The 10,848-nt window shown below is 41.5% G+C and overlaps 1 protein-coding gene across 1 annotated transcript in view; it reads left to right on the plus strand.

The window, feature by feature from the left end:
• Window positions 1-6,214, plus strand: part of LOC121689344 (nuclear factor 1 B-type-like) — a 30,853-nt gene extending 24,639 nt beyond the window's left edge. The window contains exon 4 of the mRNA XM_042069076.1: window positions 1-6,214. This exon is cut by the window's left edge and continues 1,443 nt beyond it. The gene's annotated coding sequence lies outside the window, so the exon portion shown is untranslated.
• The last annotated feature ends 4,634 nt before the right edge of the window (window positions 6,215-10,848 follow it).

Raw genomic sequence — 10,848 nt, forward strand, 5'->3', positions numbered from 1 at the left:
CTTTTGGCCGTGGGCTTATGAAGCTACTGTTTACAGAGAGTAAAAAAAAGCTAAAAAATATAAAAACGCAGCAGAAAAAATAAACAGTGGAAAGACAAGCAGTAGAACACAGGCTATTAAGCTCATTTAAGAAACGCCTTGTGTGCATATGTGTGTGTGTGTGTGTGGGTGTGTGTGTGCGTGCATGTGCGAGCATTTGTTTGCATATGTGTGTCTATGTATCTCTGTGTGTGTGCGTGTGTGTGTGTGTGTGTGTGTGTGTGTTCTGATTACTCCTGCACTTATCCTCCCCTCATTGAAATGGGAGTGAGTTGGCTGCATGCTAGTCCAGTCCATCAGAGCCAGAAAGGGTTGCACTCTCTCTCTCTGTCTCTCACACTAACTAAACAAATAGGTGAATAAGTAAAGCGTGGTGCATGGCAGGGTTCGCTTGCCTCTGTCTCTCCAATCCAGATATATTTATATAACTAATCTTTCCAATAATCTTAATTTGCACGAAAATATATAGTCCACATTACGTGCCTTGCCTTTGAATATAGAGATGACATCCCTGGACAGTGGCAGACTCTGAGGTGAGCCTGGGCCGGGCTCGGGCTGAGTGTGGGCCACATCTGGGCCGGAGGCGCCACAGAGTCTGTTGGTATCTGGGTCACTACACTTGTTTTTTGCTGCATTTATTACCATTTTAGACAAAAAAAGAAAAAAATTAACATTTTTACGATAAGAAATATTTTGTACTCTGGATGAAATTGTTGACATTGTTGATTTTTAACTTCATTTACTATATATCACATTTACAGTGCATATCAAGGCTGTCTATAGTTGCCGTTCTAAAAATGTATAATCAACCAGCATAATTTTCAGTATTTTTGGTGTTTTTTTTTTCTAATAACCCTTCATTTTTGTTTATTTTAAATAGTTCATTTGTTTATTTGTTTTTATTTGTTATCTTCCATTCTTATTATTAGGGAGGGGGGGGGGGCAGTCGGTCAGATTTATTGAAAAAATTATGCAATACCAAGTTTTGCCTATGTAGGTAGTGCTTATAGCTATGTGGATTATTAGAAGCTAGTGTGGAGATAGACAATAATGTAATACATTTATTTTGTTGACGTTGATGTTGTCACTGTTGTTGTTGTTGTTGATGTTTGTTGTTGCTATTGTTGTTGTTGTTTTCCTTTTTTTCTTCCTTTTTTTTAATTGACCAAAGTGGGAACTGCTTTTTATGCAGTATGTGACATGGTCTGTTTTTAGTATACTGAAAGGAGTAAATGAGAGTGTAAGGGTTTTGTTTTGTATTTGTGGTGAGGGGAGGAATTGCTCTTTTTTGTTTGTTTGTTAGTTTGTTTCTACGTTTGCAGTGCGGCTGTTAAGAAAAAGCCAGGGTCAGTAGCTAATATGGCTGCAAAGTCACTGATCTGTCTACTGTGACGACGATGTTTTGAGAAAGAAAGAAATAAAAATAAGGAAACTGGCTCCTTCTTCAAACGTTTCCACCTGGGGTGCCAGATCGCGACCTTGACCAGGCTCATGTCCACGGGAGAGAAGGCTTGACTTGAGAGAGACAATCATTACGGAGAGACGTCAGCGTAGAGCCGCGAGTGACACACTCTACACTACTACACTACCTGTAGAACGCACCGGACTAAACAAATAAACATACAAACAAACAAGGCAACGCAGGATAGGTCACCAAACACATGGCCGCCATCTTAGACACGCTAATCAAATAACTCGTCACGGGTGGTGATGGATATGCAAACGTCCTGGCAAAAGCTAGTCGAGGTAATAAAAATCAGCCTTAGCCACTCAAGGTGGTTCGCTTGTTCATTGGTAACCGGCCTCTGCTCGTATCCCCCGGCCTCTGGGTCACCGATGTGTCTTTTCAAAAGGTGAGAACACTATCCTTAACTTATGATATCGTATCTGCATATTGTAAGTACGTATATGCAATTCCCAAGTAGATGCCTTAAAATAAACAACTACGAAGTGACTTGTTTTGAATGCGCTACAATCACCCTTACACACTTTGAAAGTGTGTGAGATTTGTCACAATCAGCTGGAGAGAGGCTATCCTTTCAACGCACCCCCCCCCCCCTAACCCCACCACCACCACCCGCACACCAGACCCCACCACCACCACCCGCACACCAGACCCCACCTCCCTCAGCGACGCTCCCCATCGCAGACATCCAAACGACTTTATATTGCAGATGCCAGTCAGAACAAGAGGAAACACGACTTGTGATTTTAGTGTTGGTCAGGGTTTCTTTTCTAACGTATTCAAGTTTTGAGATAAGCTACGGTCCTCAGAGAGACGGAGAACTGAGCTCCTCCCGTCGTTCAGGAGGACCTCGGTCACTCGAACAAAAGCAGACAGCCAATCGCCTTCCCCTAGCATCCCCCTTCTGGATATGAATCAAATCGTCCTGAACAAACAAACAGTGACAACGAAGAAAAAAACAACAAGGCTTAGATGTCCTCACTTCCCAGGTCAGTTGTGAAGCTTCGTTATAATCTTATAATCAGTCGCAAAGACAGAAAAGCGTAAATTTATGCACTTAATCCTGTAAATGGACTTCTGTAGACCCACAGATGCCTAATAACTAATACTATAAACAATAACAATAACAAATAAAAGCAAACAATAGAATTCAACGACTCAAGTCAAGCCTCCCTTCTCCTCCCTCACCCTGATGTTTATTCTGATTTTATTAAACGGAAAAAAAAATAAGCCACCCCGTTATATGTGCACTGTTCTGCGTTTTGTTTTGTTTTTGTTTTTAGTTTCTAATTGTCTTTTTTGGTTGCTTTTGTTTTTTGTTTTTGGAGAGAAGCAAGTGCTTTGCAGCCTTTTGGCCCCTGGAGCTGCCACTGAAGTGCATTGGGGTGTCAGGGTCATTGTCTGTGTGTGTGTGTGTGTGTGTGTGTGTGTGTGTGTGTGTGTGTGTGTGTGTGTGTGTGTGTGTGTGTGTGTGTGTGTGTGTGTGTTTGGCAACAAAGGGGACTGCCAGAAAGGAATTTATGCATTCTGCCAACGGTAACAGCAATAGTCCTTTGATTTTATATTGCCACAGTTTGTGTGTGTGTGTGTGTGTGTGTGTGTGTTTGTGTGTGTGTGTGAAGAGAGAGAGATAGATGATAAAATGGCTCTGACACTATTCGATGAGGGTCTCTCTTTTTTAAAAGCCTGCCTTGTAGACAGAAGTTTGTACACTGTAAAATTGTTCAATTGTTTTTCCCCTCTCTTCCTTACTCTGACACCCTCATTTGTAAAGAAAAAAAATCCTTTAGATATTTGACAGGATATGATTGAGCACCCTTTTTCTTTAAAGAAAAAAACAACAACAACAACACACTTGTGGAAGCCTGGACTTGAGTTAGAACTCTCCAGTATTCCGTAAAAAAACAATTAGTATCTTTTTGTTTCATATTCCTGTGCTTAAAATGTTTGGGGAAATCCCTTTATGGAACTGTAAATGTTTAAAACAAAATGATGAAGGTCTTTTTGTTGTGTTTAGTGTTGATTAACTTGGAATTTTTGGAAACATTTCATAAATGTTTTGGAGTGTTGTTTTTTTGTTAGTGTGCTCTTAGGGGGAGAGTGTTATGTGATTTTTACGTGGTATTTGACATTGGAAGATAAAAAAAAATGATAATAAATTGATGTTGAGTAGGGTCATATTGCAATGTCTGGAGCGATTGGGGTCACCCTTTGGTCACTTTAGAATGGATGGCACCTGTGAGGAGTCATAGCCCAACCGAGTATAGCAGGGTAATGTCAGAAGTGACATCATGGATCAGTCTACTGTCTCAGCATGCTGATCAGCGTTTGCTTTGTGTTCCATCTAAGCCACCACCATGCAGTGTACAGAGGTCCTTTCCCAAAAGATGATTTGTTTAGCGGTCGTTGTGTTAAGTTGATTTTTTATTATTTTCCCTCTTCTTTTTTGGCTTGTCACATGGGTGCTGGCAACGGGGCTTTTCTGTTTCACGTTGTTTACAAGGGTCTGCCATGGCTTCAGCTAGCAGTATGAGGCTGGGGCTCAAAAGGGGGACTACAAGTCCCATGATGCTCGAGGCAGGCCCACAGGCTGTGTCCTCGGCTTGAGCTAGAATGGAGGTTAGTTTGGTGACACAGCTGAGCCTTTGCACTCTGTTTTCTTCCGGGATGTGCTCCCGCATGCAGTGTTATTGTCTGGTAGTGCATGGGTTCCAGTGCCTAGTTAGCTAGAACCCTATGGACGTTCTAGAATGCCCATAGTGCATTGTGTGATGGGTCTGGATGAATGTCACCCCATGTTGCCATGGTAGCCAGCGATCGCCCTCACCACAGCGTACAATGTTACACGGCTGATGAGATCACAATGGTCAATATCCTTACTTCCTTTGTGTTGCAGTTATAACTCTTTCCTTTTTCCCGCTCTGACTTCTCTTAGAGCTGTTTTTGTTTTTGTTTTCTCCTACGTGGGCTGACTCACTGACCCATGTGAACATAGAGAGGTGTTTGTTTGTTTGTTTGTTTGTGTTGATTTTTGATAGCATACAGGTTCTGGTTCAGCCCCACTGCTCTGTGATTCATGTTGTCTTCTTAGTTTTAAAGCAGGTGTGTATGTGTTGTGTGTGTGTGTGTGTCTGAAACAGCCATGTTGGTGTAACCCCCCCCCCCCCTTCCCCTGTATGCAAGGAGGTTCTGAGATGCCCCTGCCATGTTTCAGGACATGGCACAGAAGTTCTAACTTTGGGGCCTAGCAAGGGGAACAGGGCAGTAGAACACCACAGTGTGTGTGTGTGTGTGTGGTGGGAGGGTGGAACCTTTCCACACACACACACACACACACACATACACAAGGACATTTTCTCTTTCACGGGCATTGACTATGGCATGAGCTAACATCAGGTTGTTGTAAACACGAACGTAATGTTGAATAAAAACCAGCATATTATAAAATCATTTACCAAAAAAAAAAACACAACAAAAAGACAAAAAACAAACAAATGTTTTAAAAACAGTGCCTGTTCAAGCTCACGGTCTCAGTGGAGTATTTTTTTTTGTTTGTAAATAGAAAAGGATAGATTTTTTTCTCGTCACTGATTAAAAAAAAGAAAGAAAACTTTGACAACTTCAATCAAAACAGAATGTGTGGGGCTCCCCTTCCCAAATCGGTTCACCATGTGGTGTCCTGGTTCCCCATGTGGTGTCCTGGTTCCCCATGTGGTGTCCTGGTTCCCCATGTGGATTTGTCTGGTTTTGTTATGTGCTCTTTTTGTTTTACTCTTATTGGTTTTTGTTTTGTTTTGTTCCGTTTCGTTAGTTTCTGTAGCGATGTTTTCTTTTTTCCTTCCTTTTGCTTCATTCGGTTTTCCACCCCTTAGTCAGTTGGGATGGCGTGCCCCCTGTGTCTTGATATTTCTTTGAGGAGATAAAAAAAAAACGGAAAAAAAAAACGTAAATAAATAGTTGGGCTGTGTGTTTCTTTAGATCGTCAATGCTACATTTTAGTATAACGGTAGATTTCAAAAACGTCAGTTGAAGCAGTCAGATGATGTTCGCCTGCTGTGCAGCAGGGTTGATTTGAATTTTTGGGTCTTGTGGCACTTTTACACCCTCTCAGCACCCCCCCCCCCCCGAGAACCATGGCAACGGGTGGGTTAGAACAAAACGATGACAGTAACACAACCACACCTTTCTGTCAGCCCCATAGCTGTGTTTAGTAGCATAGTTAGCTCTCCAAGAAGGTGTGTGTGTGTGTGTGTGCAAGGGGCTCAGGTATGGACTGGAATGTCCACCTTAGACGTTTTTTTTTTTCTTTTCCAAACCTGTGCTTATTTTGTTTGTCTTTTAATTCGCAGTTTATTCAACAATGCAGACGCTGTACAGTGAAGATATTGATCACCATGTTTGTTTGTTTTTCTTAGATTTCTAGGCTTAACTGTAGGCGCGGCCTTTGAGCTGGTGGGTGCTTTTGGTGTGGGGTAGGGGGTGGGGGGTGGCTGTCGGGATTGTGGGGGGGGGGGGGTGGGGGTGGGCTAAAACTGCCACAAGATTAGAAAAAAAATCTGTGTAAATAACGCTCAACATTTTTGTGATTGTTACTGTTATATCCAGCCTATACTGCTCGCAGCCGTTTTGAACTGCAGTCCATTACTGGATGTGGATATATTTCCTATGCAAAACTGTTGAAACAATAAAATGAGCTATGCTACAAAATCGGCACTTGTTTCCCATGGCTTCTCTGTTGTCTTCTCTTGTGTCTTTGTCTTTCACACACACACACACACACACACACACACACACACACACACACACACACACACACAAACATGCACATACACACACACTGCGATTCCATCTGTCATTGTAACACATGACTAGTGCCCTAAAAGATCGTAAATTATCTTTGTGTGAGACAAATTTGCCTGCATACACACACCCAGGCCAAGTGTGTTCCAAGGCATCGTTATCTGACACCCCATCAGAGCAACAGTCACACAGTGTAGATTTGAACACTTCTGCCCTGAGCCAAACTGAACCGCCAGTAACTGTAGCTTTCACATTACGTCATGCGATAGTCACTATGGGACAGAAAAAGGGTAACAGATAAAAGCACTGAACTTTTCACTGAGTTTTTATACAGGCAGCAGGTAGGCTACTATACGTAGTTGTGCTTTTATACAGGCAGCAGGTAGGCTACTATACGTAGCTGTGCTTTTATACAGGCAGCAGGTAGGCTACTATACATAGCTGCTAGAACAGGTCCTTTAGAGAACAGGTACCACGGTAGGTAGAAGAAATCACAGACAGCAGATACAATGGATTGAACAGGTCGTATAGACAACAGGTACTAGAGCAGCAGCAAGAGCAGAGCATACAGATGGCAGGAAATATAGCAGCTAAAACAAATCACAGACACAAGATACTATAGCAGCTAGAACAAATCACAGACACAGGATACTATAGCAGGTAGAACAAATCGCATGTAGTCCATGAGCCAGGGCCCCAAATTTGGGCCATCGGTATCATCTGGGGGGACAAAGGCTATCATTGTTTTTTGGCAAGGTATACACCCCTAGTACTAGAAAAATCACGATAGCAGTGCAGGGGTGGTAGCGAAATCACTTTTTTCAGCTCATGAAGTTACTAACCCCCTAAGATAAATTCCGTTTTTTAAAATCTGGTGTATATCTTGTTTGTGCTCATGGTATGGATATTGTCAATATGTTATAATATGGTGCTTGGTATCTTTGGAAAGGGGACCTTTTAGGCTTTCATTTAAGCCCAGTGCTGAATCTGTCTGACAAACACAGACGTTACATGACTTCTTTAAACCAGAAATAACATATTTTCTCACAATTTCCGCCTAAACTGTATGCTTTCTTTTATCCCTGTGGCTTGAAAGAACACCAGGGACACAAAATTCAACAACTTCAATACTCAAGGCACTCTGATGATTCAGAAAATGTACAATATATACAATATAGCCATACTATTTATTTGTGAGAGCCTTAAATTAGACTTGTGTGGCCAGCACAAGTCTTCAAAATAGAATGGAGCCAATAGAATGGACAAATAGAATACCCTATTAGTCCAGGGCCAAATGGCCTAGTTTTTGAGATACCTCCACCCAATCATGTTTTTTTATATTTTTGATATGTCTAGTTTATAAAAATGGATTGTTGTATAAAAATATTTTACTGCACAACTAGTTTTTTTGGATGGTATTTAATTCCCCCCCCCCAAAACCGGAAATTGTGAAAGTTCCGGATTCTGCAAAAAGGTCATTATTTGCTTTGTCACATATATCTTTGGAAATAATGATCAGAAACTCGCCAAATTTGGATTGTATTGTAAATTGTGTTGGTCCATACTATGAAGTGATAAATTAAACATTTTTTATGAGTATGTAGCAAAACCTTACCCTTCAACATACATGGAATGTAGTGTAGGTGGACATTGAAAAGGTAATGTGAAATATGACATAACCATGTTGATTTTAAATTGCTTTCAAAACAAAACAAAACAAAATTGAGCAATAAAACAACTTGTTCATTTCTAATGTAACATCGAAGAACAATGACAAAATACACAAGACAATGCAGGACAGGATAAGAAAAGTGCAAATTCAAAATTGGAATACTATAGATTTCATTCAAAGGTAGTGCTTTCTTGAAGATACTTTGCTATTAGATTTAATTCAAATGTAGTGTTTTCATGAAGATATATATATATATATATATATATATATATATATATATATACTGAATATATAAGCAATGTATATCTTCAAGTCCCACAGTATCTTGGCTTGGTCATTCTTGACCACCTTTGGAGGTGTATCCCATTTTGACTGCAGCCCAAACTTAGCACAGATGTTACTATCCCAGCCTCCTGATTATGGCGCTCCATGTATGCCTTGCCTGCCAGCATCTTGCATCATGCTGTTATGTGTTGGACTGTCTCAGGGGCTTCCTTACACAGTGTGCACCTTTGATCTGGCCTTGCATGGTAGACCCCAGACTCTATTTTTCTTGTACTCAGGGCATGCTCTTGCGCTGCCATGATCAGTGCCTCTATGCTGTCTGTCAGTCCAGCTGTATGCAATGTCAGCTACCTCCTCTATCTGTCGGTGGTACATACCGTACAGGGTTCCTCCTCACACTCCTTTTTTTCAGGTGTTTCCTGAATGTGAAGTATCCAATCACATGGGGCCATCTTCTGGATGTATTGGTGGATCTTAGTTGTTTCATCCTGGACACTCACTAGTCCTCGGCCCCCATTAGTCCTCTTAGTGTACAGCCTCAGGACGCTGGACTTGGGGTGAAACCCTCCATGCATTGTAAAGAGCTTTCTTGTCTTGATGTCAATGGCATCAATATCTGGCAATATCTCTTCCTTTGTCCAGGTTATTATGCCTGCAGGGTACCTGATGACAGGTAAGGTGTTTCTGTTGATGGCCTGCATCTTGTTCTTCCCATTCAGCTGGCTATTCAGGACCTGTCTCACCCTCTGTACATACTTGGCAGAAGCACCTTTCCTTGCTACGTCCTCTTGGTTCCCATTGGCCTGTGGCATTCCAAGGTATTTGTAGCCGTCCCCCACATTTGCTAGGTTGCCCTCTGGTAGTGTTATCCCCTCTGTTCTGACCACCTCTCTTTGTTACCATCCTGCCACACTTGTCTAGCCTGAATGTCATTCTGATGGCACTGCTGTAGATCCTGTGGTTCCATTCTGCAGTTTGTAGCCATAGCCACTCTTGTCAATGATCTGGCTCAGGAGGTTTAGGCCTATGCAGAACAGTAGTGGTGACAGAGCATCCCCTTGGTATATATCGCACTTGATGGTGACCTTGGCAATGGACTCAGAGTTGGCCTTGGGTTGTCTTCCACAGCACCATGGAGTTCTTGATGAAGGCTCTTGTCATTTTGATGTTGTAGAGTTCCAAGCATTCCAGGATCCATGTGTGCGGTATTGAGTCATAGGCTTTCTTGTAGTCAATCCAGGCAGTGCACAGGTTGGTCTGTCTAGCCTGGCAGTCCCTGGAGACCACTTTATTCACCAGTAGCTGTTGCTTATCCCCACTGGTGTTATTGCCAATCCCTTTCTGTGCTCTACTCATGTATTGTCTGATGTGCCCACTCATCTTATCCTGTGATGGTGTGTCGCCTCAGCAGCACATCGCACTATGGTTATTTGATTATGATTTAATTAAAGATGTATGTTATGTCAATGTCATGAATTTATTATTTATGCGTGTTCAGTGTGTTGGGTTAATTCCTTTGCATGCGAGGAGCATTGCTTAATATTTGATCATGTGTGTTTTTGGGGGTCTGGTATGGTAATTTTTAATGTCATGACGTTTGCTTTAGATGTCCGCCAGGTAGGGGTGGTGTGCCCGTTTTGGGTGTTTAGACTTTACCTATGTCGGCGGAAGTAATTAGTTAATTGGCTATTTGAATGCTGGATTTTCTCTATGCAGAGAAAAGGCCACCAAATCTGAGGCCTCTACGATTCTAAATCTGATCAGACCCCCTTTGTGATTTGTGTGTGTGTGTTAAATAAAAAAGGTTAATTTATCACTTCATTGTAACTTCCCAACGACCTGGGAACATACAGTCCAAATTTGGCGAGTTTCTGATCATTATTTCCAAAGATATATGTGACAAAGCAAATAATGACCTTTTTGCAGAATCCGGAACTTTCACAATTTCCGGTTTTGAGGGGGGGAATTAAATACCATCCAAAAAACTAGTTGTGCAGTAAAATATTTTTATACAAAAATACATTTTTATAAACTAGACATATCAAAAATATAAAAAACATGATTGGGTGGAGGTATCTCAAAAACTAGGCCATTTGGCCCTGGACTAATAGGGTATTCTATGTGTCCATTCTATTGGCTCCATTCTATTTTGAAGACTTGTGCTGGCCACACAAGTCTAATTTAAGGCTCTCACAAATAAATAGTATGGCTATGTTGTATATATTGTACATTTTCTGAATCATCAGAGTGCCTTGAGTATTGAAGTTGTTGAGTTTTGTGTCCCTGGTGTTCTTTCAAGCCACAGCGATAAAAGAAAGCATACAGTTTAGGTGTAAATTGTGAGTCATGTGACGTCTGTGTTTGTCAGACAGATTCAGCACTGGGCTTAAATGAAAGCCTAAAAGGTCCCCTTTCCAAAGATACCAAGCACCATATTATAACATATTGACAATATCCATACCATGAGCACAAACAAGATATACACCAGATTTTAAAAAACGGAATTTATCTTAGGGGGTTAGTAACTTCATGAGCTGAAAAAAGTGATTTCGCTACCACCCCTGCACTGCTATCATGATTTTTCTAG

The sequence above is a fragment of the Alosa sapidissima genome, chromosome 18 (genome assembly GCF_018492685.1).
Source record: "Alosa sapidissima isolate fAloSap1 chromosome 18, fAloSap1.pri, whole genome shotgun sequence".
Classification (NCBI taxonomy): Eukaryota; Metazoa; Chordata; class Actinopteri; order Clupeiformes; family Clupeidae; genus Alosa; species Alosa sapidissima.